The sequence below is a fragment of the Aythya fuligula genome, chromosome 3, assembly GCF_009819795.1.
Source record: "Aythya fuligula isolate bAytFul2 chromosome 3, bAytFul2.pri, whole genome shotgun sequence".
Taxonomy (NCBI): Eukaryota; Metazoa; Chordata; class Aves; order Anseriformes; family Anatidae; genus Aythya; species Aythya fuligula.
Genome location: NC_045561.1, coordinates 107,385,402 through 107,403,150, shown reverse-complemented (window position 1 = coordinate 107,403,150; position 17,749 = coordinate 107,385,402). Strand labels below are relative to the sequence as shown.

The 17,749-nt window shown below is 40.0% G+C and overlaps 1 protein-coding gene across 5 annotated transcripts in view; it reads right to left on the bottom strand.

The window, feature by feature from the left end:
* The window catches only part of VSNL1 (visinin like 1), an 88,131-nt gene extending 79,596 nt beyond the window's left edge, over positions 1-8,535 (bottom strand). For 2 of the 5 annotated variants that reach the window (XM_032185054.1, XM_032185056.1), the window contains exon 1: positions 8,098-8,195. The gene's annotated coding sequence lies outside the window, so the exon portion shown is untranslated. Of the gene's footprint in view, positions 1-8,097; positions 8,196-8,391 lie in introns of those variants that run through there. The other 3 variants (XM_032185055.1, XM_032185058.1, XM_032185057.1) reach the window with 2 other exon arrangements.
* Between the last annotated feature and the right edge of the window lie 9,214 nt (positions 8,536-17,749).

Genomic DNA, 17,749 nt, shown 5'->3' with positions numbered 1-17,749 from the left:
GCAATTAACTAGCAAACCATTCTCTTTCTCAGTCTTGTCTAAAGCAAACAAAGTGCTGTGCAACTGAAGAACTTGCATTAACGGATTTTGTTAAGCCAATTAGCAAACATAGATGATACAGCATTAACTGATAACATACATACTGACCATTGATAACAAGACATAGAAATAAAATGAAAAAGTGTATTATGCTAAATTATTACAACATTTTCAGTCTCCTACATCACATCTTCCTACCCTGTCATTACACAAGACAGAAAACAAAACAAAATGATAAAAAATAATACATAGGCTCTGATTCCACTACACAGATTTACCAGGAGCAACACATGGGACCCTGCACTAAAATACAGAGAGTTATGGCATTGGCGATTGATTCACCAGACAAGGCAGACAGGAGGAATGCAGCTGCATTGAACATCTGCTCACTCTGTACTATACCTTCGTACAGACTTCTTTATGAAAATACCAGTCTAGAGCTATCTGGATGCAACCCCAGCTGCATGGGAAGTGCTCTAGGGTATGTCTGCATTGCAGCCCCTGCAGCTGGAGCAGCTTTGAACCTGCTGGCTTGGCACTGAGGCCAAAGCACAAGGCAGTGTAGGCTGCAAAACCTACTCAAGGGCAGGACGAAGACCCGAGCACATAAGCCATGCTAAGCGCTGTACTGCTGTGTCCAGCTTGCTGCAGGTACATCTAATGCTCGGTTTAGGGCTGCTTTGAGTATGTCAGCATATTTCATTCACAATCTAGCGACTGCAGAATAAATGTGCCTCAATTAGCCTTGCAGAAGATGGACTCAGATGCTGCTATCAGACGTGGACTGGTTCAGAATCACTCCATGAAACCCCTGAATATGCATCTTATCTTTCTGCACGGGTTGCAGTTAATACATCTCCTATATGTTGTTATAATTTTAATATAAATATTTAATGTTAGAGCTTTGTAAATATACACACAGCTGCACTTCTGAGAATGTACACAAAGGCCAGATCCTTGTTTTATAAAGCTCACAGTTAAAAAATAAAAATAAAAATAAAAATAATAAAAATAAAAACTCAGTTAAGATGCGTAAAGGTGGAGGAGACGCGCACCATGGTGCAGCACACACTGCCAGGTGTCCCCAAACACAGGGAGCCTCTCAGGAAGCAGGGGGCTGTTGGAACAGAATTACAGAGGCGAGGAAGCAAGGCCAGCAAGAGAGGAAAAAAGGGATCAGGGAAAAGCTGAAGGACGAGATAAGACAGGAGGCAGTGAGCTCCTGCTGACACTTCAGGATTACACTCTCACATAACAGAGAGGGAAGCCCCGATGAGTTATGTTCACCTTTTAACCATGTAGGAACTAATATTTCTTATTGAACTGTGTTGCAGTAGCACCTATTTGTGGTAGGCACCTGAGAAAAATACAAAGAATAATAACCCTTTCCAATCCTCCAATTTCCCCAGGTGAGAATTAAAATAAATAAAAAATTGACACTGAACTAAATAGTTAAGCACTTGCCTAACATGTACCATCTTGCAAATTAAACTTCTTAATGAAGAATGATAAAGGCTATTTTTTGATCTACTTACTATACCTGAGGAAGGGAAATGGAGCCTTGGAAGCTACTTCTCTAAAACTCTCTGTCATTTCAATCATACAGCTGTGTCTGTATGTTGTGACAGGAGAAGGCAGGCGTATTTTATGCTTATTTTATTATAAAATAAGTATATTTTATATACTTATTCAGGAAGAACAGTTTATGACTCTTTGACCCTCTTCATTTAAGGAGGCATAATATAGAAGTTTTAACAGCGTAAAACATGTCACCTTCTGATTTCAAAGCCAAAAATACACTAACCTTCTTCATGTTCTCATGCCAGCTGGAGCACAGTGCCAAGCATCCTTTGCCCTTACAATGTGATCAATGTGATCAGATCCAAGACTACTAACACATCTAACTCAGAGATATGCCAAAAAAAAAAAAAAAAAAAAAAAAAAAGGAGGTGAAAAATGCAGGTCAAAATTAGTTAAAATGTATTTGAAGATACAGTCCTTTTGTATAAATCAGCCAGGTCTGCAGAAATCAGCACTATGATGTTTTACTTATCAAACAAAAACTACTTTTCAGGCTATCGTACTTTCAAATTGAAAGCCTTTTATTCATTTCAATATAGGTATTCCAAGATCACTCCTGAATATCTGTACTCATTTGTACCGTTTGAAAAAAATGTACATATAAAATGAAAAATGACCACTTTGAAAAAGTACTGTATATGTTCTGCTGCAATGAAAGAACACCAGTTATGGTGATATTAATTGGATATATGCTGGGTATTAGCGGCAGTGACACAAATGATTTTTTGCAGCGTTATCCATTACATAAGCAGATTTTATTTTCAGTGCCAATGCCTTGTAAAATTGGTCTTTTTTATTATTTAAAAAAAAAGAATTCTCTATATGCCAAATTCTTTTAAAAAGCAAAAGCATTTTTAATTCAAACTGCTAATATTCCCAATTTCATTCTTCAAGAGTCTTCAGTTACTTTATATTTCTAAATATAGCTGATAAGAGTACGCAGAAATATGCTGTATTCTACCAGCTTTTATAAACAAGATGTTCTAATTTTAGATGACTCCATTCTGAATAAAGTCTAATTAAATACACAGATATTCTGAAATGTAGTCCGCCAAAAGGACATTATTCAGCTCTCCTCACTGCCATTTAATTCCATTTCATAGCGAATGATTTAATATCTACTTTTGAATAAAAATGCTTTCTACTAAGTGGAACACTAATCTTTTATAAAAAAAAAATCACCAACAAAAAACACACACACAAAAAAAAATCAACACAAACATTTTCAGTAACATACTGCCTTTGTGGAATTATTTTTAGATATTAAAATCAAGCCATGGATAGCTTACATACACCTGGATCAACAGCTGACCTATTTAAGATTGGTATTTCAACTGCTTCAGGTGCTTATCCGAACTGATTGTCTCAAGAACTGATAACCAAGTCCAGAAGCAAGATGTGAGGTGTACGTTTTTAACACCAATAATAATTAACTACTAGAAAATCTTAGGGAGATCTGTGATAATTTTCCATTATCTGTGGTCTTTCAATCAAGACTTTTTTTTTTTCCCCAAAAAAAATAAGAATGTGTTTCATGGACTGTTGTGGACAGTTGGTTAAAAGTTTCAATACTCCTTGTAGAGTTAAACACTCATGAATCTGAAGCCATTCATCTCTCTGAACTTCACATTTATCTACCAGTTAAAAATTAATTAAAGCAATTTTCATCAAATAGTTTAGAGTTTTATATTTATTAGTCTAAAAGCTCTTTAAATTACCATCACAGCTTGTTTTCTTCCTGAGTATACATTTTAAGTTGTACAGTGCTGACAGTATGTTCTTCATCAAAGTCTGAACGAGCAAGGTAACCCCATAGATTGATATTATACTGGTTGATTCAATTCATCAGCAGTTAAACAAAATTCCACTATTAAGCCTATGGAAATACTTTGGTAGGACCGGAAAAGGAGCTTGGAAGTGTTACCATCATAAATCTCCCTCAGTTTGTAGGTGTTTACATCAATGAACTTTGAGAAGGTCTGTAAGCAGACAATAAATTCTTTCTGGTATTTTGTAAACTACACAGTGGAGTTGCACAAAACCAACAATTTTGTTCTGAAACCATCAACTATTTAAAATTAAATCAGTTATAAGTCAAGTGAGTAAAAGTCACTCTCATTTAAAACTTAAAAAAAAAATAATTATTAAAAACTTAAAAAGTTTATTATCTCATATATTTTAGTCTACAAGCTGTAAAAATCACCATTACAGCTTGTAGGTTCTTTTTTCCCCTCATTTTGGACTGATTGTGTAGATATTCCTAAACGGCTCTGTGCTCTGTGATTATAAAGTGGTGGGTTTTTTTGTTTGTTTTTTAATTCTTTATTTTTCTCATGGGAAAATATTTTAATTATTTTAAAACATCCACTTGATTATCTCAAGTTATCAACTCTCGTGACTTCAGAAATCACAGACTGTTGACAAGATCAGGAACATAGCAACCTCTTTCTCTTTCAAAACACTAAAACTGTGGAAACTGTAATATGGTCTGTTAAATTTGTACAGTCTGGGATTGAAAATGTGATTTAAATGGTGTTCATTCCAGGCAGACAATCTTCAGTAAGATCCATTTCATCCTCCTTTGTCCTCAGTATTGGAGTTTCAGAATACGTCATTTTCAGGTCAACAAACAATACCTTTATCAACTCACTCTCAATAAACATTGTTTATTTCAATTAATTGTGGTTTTATGAGGTATTTTAGAAAATATATTCTGTTCTTTACTCTCCTTGGGGGAATAATCATGAACAAAAACAGCTTGACACCTCTTCCTTCTCCTTCAACTGTCTCCTTGAAACTACTTAGCTTTTACAACTTTCAGCTGTGATACCATCCATCTCTGGTAATCTGACTTAATTTCCTACATGCATATTATTGTCCTCTAGGTCATATTCATATTTAAATGTAGAGAAGCTCCTGAAAGAAGAGACCCCGTAGATAATGTCCACAGAAGTTTAAAACACAAATTGAAAAAGTACATATGTATCCTTAGCAACTTAAGTCACAACTTAAAAAGCAACGTGGATTTGAAGCCCTACCTGGAGATTTCGAATTCCACTAGCAAGTATCCTTTTTATCATCTGTTTCATTACCTTTGAAAAGGATTAAGGCTATTCCTCTCAAAGCAACAGTATAAAATTCAAAGGATAAGATACTTCTGATGAATAAAGATGGGAGCTGGAGGTGAGAAAGCACCTTGCTGCGCTGGGAGCCCATCCGGATCCTGACATCCTACAGCACTACACGTGCTCACAGCCTTCCCTGCTCGTGCTGTGCTCTTGTACCAGGCAGTGCTCTTAGCGATGCCACGTAGAGAAGAGATGGAATAAGTCATGATCTTTCCCGTGGATTAAGGGAAATAAGCAGTGAAGAACATAATTGGCAGGGAAAAGGGATCCAAAGACGCAATGAAGGCACACAAAGGTCAGAGAAGACACAAAATTATACTCCAAAGGAAAAACGAAAAAGGCAAAGGATTTATGAGATGGCAGGAGGCATGCAGATGTGGGTAATGTGGACCCACAAGAAAATGGGGACAGATCTGCCTCATTATGATGAAGTCTGAGACAAAACTAGGCAAGAGAAATAATGCAGGAAGACCACATTTGCTCTTCTTTATGAGTGTAACACAAAATTAAAAGAAAGGGCAGAAAGAAAGGCAGTCAAAACCGCTCTGAAACAAGCTTCCCTTAGACAACTCTTAAAAACAAAGGGCATTTAGCCCCAAGCCACGCTGGAAAAAACAACATGCATTAAAAAAGGAAGGGACGAAGACCATCACAGAAAATGTTACATCACAGATTAGGAGCGCAGCTTCTCATGGTAAGTGCAATGTCTTTCTAAGTACTTTAAAAACAAATTTACCTATCATATTTTAAACCCTCTGACTAATTCCAACTAGTGTACATTGATGTTTAATTCATACTCAGAGGATGAGCCAGCATTATTTGCCACAGAGACACAAACTTCTGGAAATCCAGGGGAATCTGCAGAATTTGCGGAACTGAATCCCTAAAATGAGTGCGAGGCACAGATGCAATTAAAAAAAAATAAATAATCCAAAAACATAGGAATGCACAGTGCAGCCAGACAAAATTAGAATTCCAAAACTGAAAAACAAAACCAGAACAGCTTGACAAGTAAACAATTTTGGAAGCTCCATAACAAAGTTCGCTACATTCATGTGCCTGCTGAGAGGAATCTACGTTCTGATATTCAGATCCTGCTTGCAGCTGAATGTAGAGTGGAGACAGAAAAGTCCAGAAAGGTATACCACCCCAACAGACCGACAAGAGGAGAAGGAAAGGCGACAGGAGAACATGGCTCGGCAGGTACCAGAGAGGTGCTGGAGGGCTGGTGAGGAGACCCGGCACAGCCCAGAGCACTGCAGGCAGCAGGATGCTTCTCTGAGCAGCACCAAAGCCAGCTTTGCTGCACCATCACCACCCTACACGGCCAGTGGGATGTCCACAAGCAGAAGCAGCATCCTTCTGCCCTGCCATACCCTATCCCAGCCCACAATGGAGCTTTGCTTTACCCTTCTATCCAGATTTCAGTTCATGTTGGTGCCACAATGTCGTATCAATGCAGGTTCTTCTGGTGCGTTACTGGGAATGTACACGGGGAACTGTGAAATGCAATGGGAAGCATCGGGGACGGCTCTGGCATCCTGCAGTTGGGTGGTTACATAAAGCCATGACCGTCTGAGACAGGTGTTGCTCAACAACACAGCTGATGTGGTGTCAATAGTTCAATGTTCCACAATGTGAGGCAACTCTAAAAATCAGGGAAAATTTACTAGTGTAATTTTATGTACCATGTGTTTGTATGGGGCCAGAAGATGGAGCAGCCCAGAAACCTGACTGGGTACTGCGGCTCTGTGCCACAAAAGTTTGTGATTCAGTTCCTTTCAAGTCCAGCAGGATAAGGATTTAATTCAAAGGCAGGAATAATACACAATGAAGATTAAGAATGTGTTTCCTTATTTTTCCTTGACAGCAGCATTAGCCCGGACCACTATACATGCTTTGTTTGAGTGGAGAGGCAAAACGTAATTAAAGTTTTAATTAAAATTGATCGCAGTCCGCAAAACTGCAATGGATAGTGGTGTTTAACATTGCACTGGAAAACTTTTCAAGTAAATGGATGTTGTTAAATTAGCTGTGTTCTTTAAAAAAAAAAAAAAAAAAAAAGCATTTTGTTAGAAAAAAGAGTCGCAGTGAGATCTAATGAATTTGAAAGTGTGTCATAGAAATGAACTACTAGTAAGCATGTACTCTGAAAAGAGGCAGTGAATATGCATTTTACAAAGACTGAGCTTCCTCACACACTCATTTTGCTCTGAATGTGAGGATTCCACTCCTCAGCAAATCCCGGTTAACAGATACGTGCATCTCTCTCTTCTTCAGAAAGAGGCGGCGAGATCTCCAAGCGCTCAACTTTCCGATATACGAAGGAGGAAAACGCCTATCGACAGAAACGGTCGCTATAAAATATCGCTAAAAATATTTTGCCAGCGGAATCGTTGGGAAAAGTAGCTGTATCTCTTAAACACATCTGCTCTGTTAACACCTTCAGCGCCAGAACACGGTGTTTATCCCTACATTCGCCCCTTTCGCTAACCGCCCGGGGCTCTGGCATGCGAGTAACCACATTTCAGTCGCGATGAAAAGGGCAGGTTTTCTAATTCCCCTGGCCTTTGGGTGCTTTCTCTCCAATTTCCCTGGCCGTGAAGCCAGGTGGTGCAGGTAGACGCCCCCCGAGATGTGCAGGTCCCCGGGCGGTGCCGCAGCTGCGGGCACCCCCAGGGCTCCGCGACCACTGCGGGGCCAGGCTCGGACTCCCTCTTTCTCACCCAAAAAAAGCAGAGCCCCATCCCAGCTCTGTAAAGCCCCCGAGCAGGTTCTTCTGAGGGTGGGGAGGAAGGGGGGGGGTCTGCAGTTACATAAGATCTCATCCATCTGCCCCCCCCCCCCCCCCCAAATAGTAACAACAATAATAAATCCTTGTGGTTTCTCCCCACATTGGGGGGGTGTAGGAGGGAACCTCAGGCTAGAGCAAAAGAAGGGAGGGGGAGGAAACAGGGGAAAGGGGGGACAGCCCGATAAAGGAAAGGCTGATGGGGTTGGGGATGAGGAAGGGGGGGACACCCTGCAGGTGGCGGCATGCATGGAAGGGGGGGGGATAGGGAGGGATATAGGGGAGGGGGCTTCCAGCAGCTCCCCCCTCACCGGAGCCGGGACAGCGGGGCACCGCACCGCACCCAGCACAGCACCCACGTCCCGGCTTTAGAGGGAAATTAAAAAAAAAAAAAAAAAAAGTCCCCAACCCCGCTCCTCGGGGGCGCGCAAAGTTGCGCCCCCCCCCCCCCCCCAAACACACACACCAAGAAGCCCCCCGCGCATCCCGAGCAGCGGGGGCAGCGCCGCAATCGCCTCCTTCCCCCCATCCCTTCCCTCCCCTTCCCGTGCTGCTCACGCTGTGCCTCAACCTGCTCCTGCCGCTCCTTTGTTTTGCTCTCCGGAGGCGAAGCGCTCTCGCCTCGCGTCTCCCCGTCCCTCCGCCTCCTTCTCACGCCTGCGGGGGGGAGCGGAGCGGGGCCGCGCAGCGCCTCTCGCCGCCTCCTCCCACCTCCAGCTTCCCCCTCCTGCCCCGGCCGGCAGCGGGGCAGCCCCCGCTCGGGGACGCGCCCGTCCTGCCAGAGAAGAATTCAGCTTAAAAAACAATAATAAAAATATATATATATAAAAATAAAAAATGAAAGGTTCTTACGGGCACCGTAAAGATGGGGCGCGCTCCTGCCTGCCCGCCGCTTTGGGATGACCTTGCGAGGGCTGCTCTCGCCCCGCGCGGGTTTTTGGGTTTGTTTCCTACTGGAAACCCCAATCCCTACGACCTTTTCGTTCTTTTTCACCCCCCAAAAAAACCCGCCCCTACACTTCCACTGTCCCCGAGCCGCTTGCAAGCGCGAACGAGCCACGGAGCGCGCTCCCCCGCCACCCGCCCGCCGCTCCCCTCCGCCTCGCCAATGCGCGCCGCCGCGGAGCAACTTTCCCGGCGGGGACGAGCGCGGAGCCGCGAACGCGCTTCCCGCTCCCCCCCTCCCCTCCCGGGAGGGGGCACTTACAGAGCGTGCGGTGAGGAGGAAGAGGAGGAGGATGAAGGAAAAGCAAGGCGCTGGGGCCGGAGGGACGGCGGCTCAAGCTGCGCGCCCGCCGCTCAGCGCCGCAGCTCAGTGCGCGCCCCCGCGCCGCCGCCCGCCCCGCACTGCAGAGCGCCGCGCGCGCGCGCCCCCGTCGCCAGCCCCGCGCACGCGCCGCCCGCCCGCCGCGAGCATGCGCGCGGCCGCCGCCTGCCGAGGGCGTGAGGGAGGGGAAGGGAAGGAGGGGCGTGAGGAGCGCGCCCGGGGCTAAGGCGTCGTGTTGGGGGGGGGCGGGAAGATGGAGGAATCGGAAAACCTCTGTGGGCAGAAGGGGGCTGAGGTTGGGCTTAGGGGAGTCTGCGTGTTTCGGGCACAGTGTGAGGCTTCTCTCAGGCGAGGCCGGGCGGTGTCCAGGGAGTCCCTGGTCTTCATTTGTGTTCTCCTGGAGTATGTGTCCTATGAGGGAACTGGGGTTTAGGCTGGGGGAGAGGAGGCGCAGGGGAGACCTTATTGCTCTCTGCACCTACCTGAAAGGAAGGTGTGGGGAGCTGGGGCTCAACCTCTTCTCACAGGTAGCTGTTGATAGGAGTAGAGAGAATGGCCTCACATTGCACCAGGGGAGGCTCAGGTTGGAAATGAGGAGACATTTCTTCTCAGAAAGAGCAGTCAGGCCTTGGAACGGGTTGCCCAGGGAGGTGGTGGAGTCACCGTCCCTGGGGGAGTTCAAGGAGAGGTTGGACGTGGTGCTTAGGGACATGGTTTAGTTGGCAAAATTGGTAGTAGGGGGATGATTGGATCAGATGGTCTTGGAGGTCTTTTCTAACCTTAATGATTCTATGATTCATGATGGCCACACCTGTTTCCCGGCGTTCCCTGTGAGCTGGGGCCAAATGCAGGCTTCTCCCCGAGCCCTCTGCATCGTCCGTAACCATTGTGTGTGCAGGGAGGTGGCCTTGTGGCATGGGCCACACCACCATCCATGGGTTGGAGCCCCCTGTAACTGCCAGGTGTGTGGGGGCAGCACCTCACACTATGAACTACACTTTCAGCAAGAGCTCTTTCCAACAAACACTTTAAAATAGAGTTGAAGTTAGCGTTAGATGTTTTAACTGGCTTAACATTCATCCCTTTGATATAAAACCCAACTGATCTTACCCTTCAATATAAAAAGCAACTCATCCTCCAATATAAAACCCAAAGGATATTGCCCTTCAATGTAAAACCCAACTGCTGTTGCCTTTCACTTGTTCTTGTCGCTGCTGCAGTGGCAGTGGGTGCTCTTGTAATAGTAAAGACCAGGGCACCTGATGACCGTGTATGGTATGCAGCTAATTGGTAGACCCCTTCTGTGGCTAAGATGCACATAAACGTTTACTTTTATGCATGGTGAGTTCTGTTACTGACTGTTTACCATGCATAAATTAAGTAAATTTAGCATGTCCTAAGAGTAACCCTAAGGAAAGCAGACATATACAGCAAGGAGATGAAAGGAGGACAAAATAAAGGCAAATACAAAATAGAGTAGCTAGAGCAAGTCATGCCCATTTTTATTCTGCTATTTATTTCAGAAAAAAAATACACCATCATGAATATGCAGGACACATGATAGATGTTAAAAATGTTTAGTGTACTGGTGAAACGCTTAAAAAATCAAATTATAACACAAACTGATGTGTTAGGTACTGTACAAATACATGGGAAGATAGAGTATTTTCACTTAACAGACAATTGAATTCAAAAGTTATCCTCGTGTGATATGCAAAAATCTCTAATTTTACACCAAGATTTACTTTTTTGTGCAAGAAGATGATAATTTTAAGATTTTATATACATATGTATTTTAATTTCCCAGAACATTCCTGTTCCTCAATTCATGTTTTGATTTTCTGCATGTGCAAAAAAAATAAAAAATGCAGCCTGAAAATGCAAAAAATTTAGATTGCTTCCAGACTTAGCACAGTTGGGAGGTGATTCACTTCACTGAGTATCTCTGAAATTCCTGTTTTATTTAGTCTTGATTAATTTAAATTGTTTTGTGTCATCTTCATATTTACTACCTCATTGCTTGCTCTGCCTGCCAGATCATTAATAATAATCTTTAGCATAATGAAAGATAGAGTGCTGTGGCATCTGCTTGACAAGCTTTAACCAATTTGTTCCTTCCTATTTTCAGTCTCTTATTCTGTTTTTTTATAAGTTTGTTTCTTAGCATCACAGTGCAGTAGTAGTTGTGTGACCTATTTTGATTGTGTCCATATTGCAGTTACTGCATGATTTCACCTCATCGTGGTAACTCTTCTAGAGGCAGCAGTGTAGCTACCTGAGTGCAGAGCTCTGTGTTGGCAACCAGTCTGGGTAATACCTTGGTGTCTTGGGTGTTTTGCTGCTGTTTCATGCTTTCATAGCTACTGAGCTGATCTCCATCAGCTAGTTGAAAGCTAGCTTAGGGTTGTCTGCTAAGTGACTGTCATTTGCAGATGGCACACCTGTCAATATCCTGGAGGGGCATGCTTTTCAAGAAGGTGCTGAGCATTTGCTTGCTGAAAATAAATAAATAAATAAATAGAAGTATAGGTTGAATTTTAAAGCATTTGGGGTAATACATATTTAAATAGGACTTTTCTTGTGGCGTTTTTTTTTTCATTAAGTCCAGTGGCAGAGTTCCCATCTACAATACAAAAATGTCATTTAAGCAGAAGATATTCCATAGTATGTTTTCATGTATGGCTTCCCTTGTTTACATTTCGATAATTCTGTATAAAAACAGGTTACCTATATCATAGCTTCAACTGCATTTGAAAACATGATGCTCATTAAAAAATAAATAAATAGAGAAACTGTAAGCTATTAATCATTCTAGAAAACTTTGGCTTATTTTTTATGCATTGCATTACAGTAACAATGCTGTACAAAAGCCTATTTGAAAAGTAAGTAAAAGTGAAAACTCTCTGTGTTACTGCTCAGACTAAAAATGCCCATGAAAAAGCTTCATTTTGCCATAAGTCAACAAGTTTAATAAATGTTGCCTAATAAATGATGCACAGGGTTATCACTAAAAAGGAAATCATTATATTATCATCAATTGTGCTATTATGCCACAGTTGAGATTGTTCTGTCTTATACCTTATGCAACTACTGAAGGCTTTTGTTAGCTGGGTGTGGAATTTTACCAGTTCAGACCATTGGCATTTTCAGCCACTTCACATTCATTTTTAATCTATGTAAATGATGATATTGTATTTTAGTCTCTGGAGAAATAGATTCTCCATGCTTGTTTATCGTATAGATAATTGTAGGATTTTTCATTTTCTTGCTGTTCGGTTCTTTGGATATTGCAAATGGAGCTAATTGTTGCCAGTTAGCAACTTTAAATGTTTTTTGAAGCTAAATAACAGATTGCTTATAATGGAGCCACAGGAATTTAAACAAAGTCAGGATCTGACCCAAAATTTTCTATTTAATTTGTATCAGAGTTTATTTTAGCATAAGAATGAACAGTCTAAGTATAAGAATTCTTAGCATGCAAATTAATAGCACATAAGTCTAGGTATATGTTCCTTTTACAGTCTCTGATGGCTTACACAGGTTTCCTTTAAGCTTTGGACACTGAATCCTAAACATTCTGCTTATGGCTTTGAAAGAAACCAAAGGATGCCCTAAGCTTCTGCTTAGGGAGAAGAGAGATAGACCAAGGGAGATAAGCATCTCCAGAGGGAAATTCAAAATCTAATGAAATCGAGGATCTTTCTCTCATTTTTTCTCTCCCTTCTTTGCTTCAGAGTAGAGATTTCACTATTAAAAGACACAGTAGTCTCTGAGAGGAGTCACTATATCAGCAGGTGGCTTATTGGTAATGAGATATTTTTTTTTCTTTCTTTCTTTTTTTTTTCTTTCTCTCTTTCTCTCTTTCTGTCTTTCTTTCTTTCTGTCTCTCTCTCTGTCTCTTTTTTCTTTTTTCTTTTTTTTTTTCATTACTTCCTAATTTACAGACACCACTTTAATTGCACAATACCATTTCAGTGGGTGTATTTTCTCTCCCTTTATGCAGAATACTTGCTGATGATTATATACTTGCTAATGATTCTGTACATTCTACAATTCTGTGATTAATGACATCTATGCGCATGCTTTGTACAAGAATCAACAGCAGAATAAATGTAACGAGAAATAATTTGAGCGTATATCTAGATCTGTAACTATATACTTCATGTTCTGCCAGGCCATTTGAAGGAGGTATTTTCTTTTTCCCTTCTGTGCCCCCTTCATGCAGTTTCTGCATGCTGGAATTTACTTGTCTGTTACATAGGGAGCTGAAAGCAGCAATGCGGCTGCAAGGATTGGCAGAAGGGAGCTGCTTCAAGGCTTTATGATTAAATGGAGCTGCTGCAACACACTGCAGTTGGAAAAGGGTGAGATCCTTGATACTCAACAGAAAACAACGTGTGTGACTGAGATTATCTGTTTCAAAATGACTGTAGATTGTCTTACTTCTTTAATGTGCCATATATAATTATATGAAAATTACATTTTATGTGCCTCTTTCACATTCATCTGTCTTACTCATTTTTTTTTAAGTGATGCCCCTAAGAATATAGATAAAACAAGATATATTTTACTAATATTACTTTTTTTTTTTTTTTTTTAATGAAATGTAAAGAGTTTATGTGTTCAGGTCACTTTTTTATGTGCCAAACCAAATAATTTAAAACTCATTGTTTTTATTAATGAGATTATTTGTTAGTCCTCATTTTCTCAGGCTCATGAAATGAAATGCAAAAAAAATACTATTTATGTAACATCATCTCTGGTGTTACATAATACACTCACAACTCAGAAGTGCATGCAATGCCTAACTTTAGATACCTAAATCTGATAGCTAAGTTAATTTTCTCTTTTCTTTCATTGCCTCTGGTGTCAATGGAAATAAAAAGAAGCATTGAAAGAGTGATTCAGACCAGAAACCTGGCAACTGAGAATCAAGAAAAAATACATTTAAATTTAGGCACTTAGTAAACTGTCTAAAGCTAAATGGCATGAGCCCAGACTTAACACCAGTAAGCTGTGTTCCCTACAGAAGCTGTTCCTGTTGCTCTTCTTAAGTGAGCATTTGCTCAAGTGGAAATAAAAAGTTGACATTCTGGACCTGAGAAGTGTAAGCTTCCAGTAAAAAATGGTTGTTTAGAAGCTAAGGAATGGCAAAACTTACAAGCATTTCATTTTCTACAAATGTCCTAAACATAGCATCATGCTTTCCCCTGCCATTTAGCTCAAGGCAGAACTCTTACATATACAAAACAATTCCTATGAAGTCAAAATGGTCATGCAGTCTTGAGATGTTCGAAGACGGTATTGCATGTTTATTTAATTCATAAGTGATTGTCCTTAGCTAAAATAATATAATTGTGGCATGTGTAAATAAATAAATAAATAAATAAATAAATAAAAATAAATATAGGAAATAAAACTGAAGCACAGCTGTGAAATTACTGTAAATAATAAAGGAAAAGGCAGAAATGTTAGAGAGGTTATCAAATTTCTTAATAATAAAATATCTATTTTTTCCAATGCATACCAAAAAAAAAACAAGTTGCTACCTAGCCTTTTGGGAAAGGTAGTGGGGATGGAACCACTTTAGTTGCATTTTTGTCGTCATTTTTATTATTACTGTTTGTCATACAGTTATGCATTACTAATACACTTGTAGCCTGTAACATGAATGTACTTTCTACTTAAAACTGAGGGGAGGGTAGATGGAGAGAACATCAGGACTGTTTACTGGCTTAAGGAGAAAATATACTTGGAACTTCATGGACTTTCTGTAATTAAAAAATAAAAGTAAGTTGTCTTTTTGTAATTAAACTGCATTGCAAAACACAGTAACTTCTCATAGTACAATTTATTTCAGATCTAATACATTTTAATATAATTTGGTTTTGAACAAAAATTGGAAAAGCAGGATGTACTGCTACGAGTGGAGATGCATCCCAGAAGGTAGGCTACAGGAAATACTGTGTGCAAAACCAATAGACAGAGGAGCTCATCAGAGCCAGAAGAAGTTAACCAACACAATGAAAAAATATTTCACCATTTCATTTGCAATTAAATCTTTCCATCTGTAATACTAGGTAATCTTTTTCTGTATGTGTTAACCCATTAAATAATTGCCTTTCTAATTGCCAACATTTGTATTTGTCAAAATCATGCTGTTGCCTCTTTTTCAAAAATATAACATCCAGCATGCTCAGCTGGAAAATGTAGTGCCACACTGAAGACAAATTGTGCTATATCAGCATATAAAACAAAAGTAACTATTAAAATACAAATTTGTGAATGTTTATTAAAATGCATAATATAAAGATATGCATGAAATTTAAAATGACTACTACTGAGCTAACTGTCCTGCTTTTCTGTAAACGTGTAAAACACTTTTTAAGCTTGTAAACAAGTGTCCTGTAACATAACACATCACCACACACACTTGCTGCTGACTTTAGGGAACACCTGAGCATATGCTGATAGATTATTATATTTGATGAGGGAGAATGAAGAGGGAGGAACAAAGAAGGGTGATTTTCTTGGAGCCTGCTTTCTAAGACTCCTAAGAACTCAAAAACTCTTTACCTGTGAGAACCATCACAGATGGTTTAGCCCTGCATCAGATGATACTATCAAGTGTTTCTGCCTTCCTGAATAACTTCCACTCCCTTTAGAAGCCTAATAGATAGCCAATATAGTTACATTTCCATCCATTTTCTTCCTATTTGCCAGATCCCCAGAGATCCCTCATCTGTTTACCACCTCATTTCTGGAGTCTGCCGTGTCCTCTGCTCCATTGAGTAACCAGTTACACAAGCCTGGTATTGACTGTTTGCTCTCAAAGGAGGTTTGTACCAAAAATTAATATATATAATACATAGCGTAATATATATATAGACACACACATACATATGTGTAAGGGAGGATTATTCTATATATAAAAATGGACAATTACTGTGTATGTATTATATTTTAAAATTCAAATGTGGCTTATTATATAAGAGAATTTAAGTATTTGTACTTACTCCTGTGATTTGCATAGTACTGATAGAAAAGTAAACCAAGCAAAAGGGGGAAGAGTGTAACATGGCTGTCAAAAACAAATGACAATGTTGCAGTATAGACTTGAAACAGGAACACCTGAAATGAATGCAGCAGATAACTTTGCAAAATTGTTGTTAGAAGCATTATCAGCATTTCTGGATATGTTTATTACACTGTGGTTGCCTGAGTATCTATGTATCTGGAGATTAACAGAAAATGTTTATTCATTATTACATGCATTTTTGTGCTTATCAAAATTGGGTTTAATATAGCAATAATGAATGTTTGTTATGTGAACAGAATCTTATTTCATTGTTAACACAGATTTTTAATTCTTAACAATTTGATAAAGCATTTCATGTTATACAGTAGTGTACACTGTACAATTCATCTTCCTCCAATTTTCAAATTCTTTACTGATCATGATTCTTGTAACCATATATACATAATATGTATATATGATATCTAAACTACTGGATGGCATACTTCAAGTCATTCCCAGCTGCTATTTTTTTCAATAATGTGGCTGTCGGTTTCTATAATTTGGGAGGTGAACCAAAAATCATGGACTAAGTTGAAATTAATTTAAAACCAACTCACTGTGAAAAACAAAACAAACAAAAAAAGCAACTATGCCTCTAGCTCATTATTGTAGCCCTGCAGGCTGCTGCTAACTGGATGGTGTACTGAAATATAACACCAAAGAAATGATAGCAGTACTGACTTGGATGAGGTTTAATAAACCCAAAAACTAATAGAGACATTAGACTAGATATTTTAACTATCCATTACTTATAATACTTTTTCATCAGATTTAACAAGGTCTAAGGAAATTTCAATTTTATTTAACTCCGTGTAATGTTATGTGACCCAACAGTCCTGAGGTTTTGATCAGGAATTTGTCTCTCTGGATCAGAAGTTTTAGACAAGTTGCTAAAAATGTCTCTGTAATACACCTCTCCATTGACTTAGATAAAAATTTTTGAAAGCAGTTTACAGGCAAAGTGGTTTGCTCTGAAGAGTGTTGTAAGCCAAAAGAGCAGATATATTCCCAGTTTAAAAACTATGCATTTAAATAATTTTCTAATAACTAAACTGGAACTGTGCAGGTCTATGAAAATGGCAAACCTATTCAGACCTGTTCCCTGTATTGCACTGTACTTTGGCATTCATCATTAGACAAAGATTCATTACACCCTGTGCTCATACACTAGGATGAAGCAGTAAGATAGATCCACTCTTCATATTTCTTCAATGCCTTAACTATGAACTTTCCAGAAGCTGACTGCAGCATATGATTCCTGTCCTCTTAGCCAATTGCCTTCCTAAGCGACAAGCCTGAGGAGGGAGACAGCTCCTCATTCCTTTTCTTCTGAAAATCTGCCCAGGGACTAAAAGCAATGTATGTTCCACTCTCTCTTTTCTGAATAGTGCAACTCTACCGTCGTGTTCAATCTAGCAACTGAAGGGCAGTCCGGATGCCTCAGCCTAAAGGTTTCTTGCAAACACTAGTCTCAGTGAAGATATTTCCCTCCTCTAATCCTGCTGAGTTTGCCCAGTGGAAAAGTGACAGCTTAACAAAGGTTAAAGATAAAATAATAGTGTTGATTATAAAATGTGTCTGTGCTTCATAATGCTTTGCCAGATAGAGATATCTGAATGAGTTCACTTAGATTCCAGCAATATTCCAGTCATGCTAATGCTTTCCAGAGGATAGATTTATTTACCCCCTTTTGCAACGGCTTTCTGTATGCAAAAATTGTTTAGAGTTCATGGCACTGTATTCTGCAGTGCAGTTCATTGCACAGTCTTTTCTCACTTTAATTTTTCTCCATCCTTTTCTGAAGCCGTATTGTATTACCTTCTCAAATCACTGACATCTCAGTGCAAATGTAGGCTAACATTCCC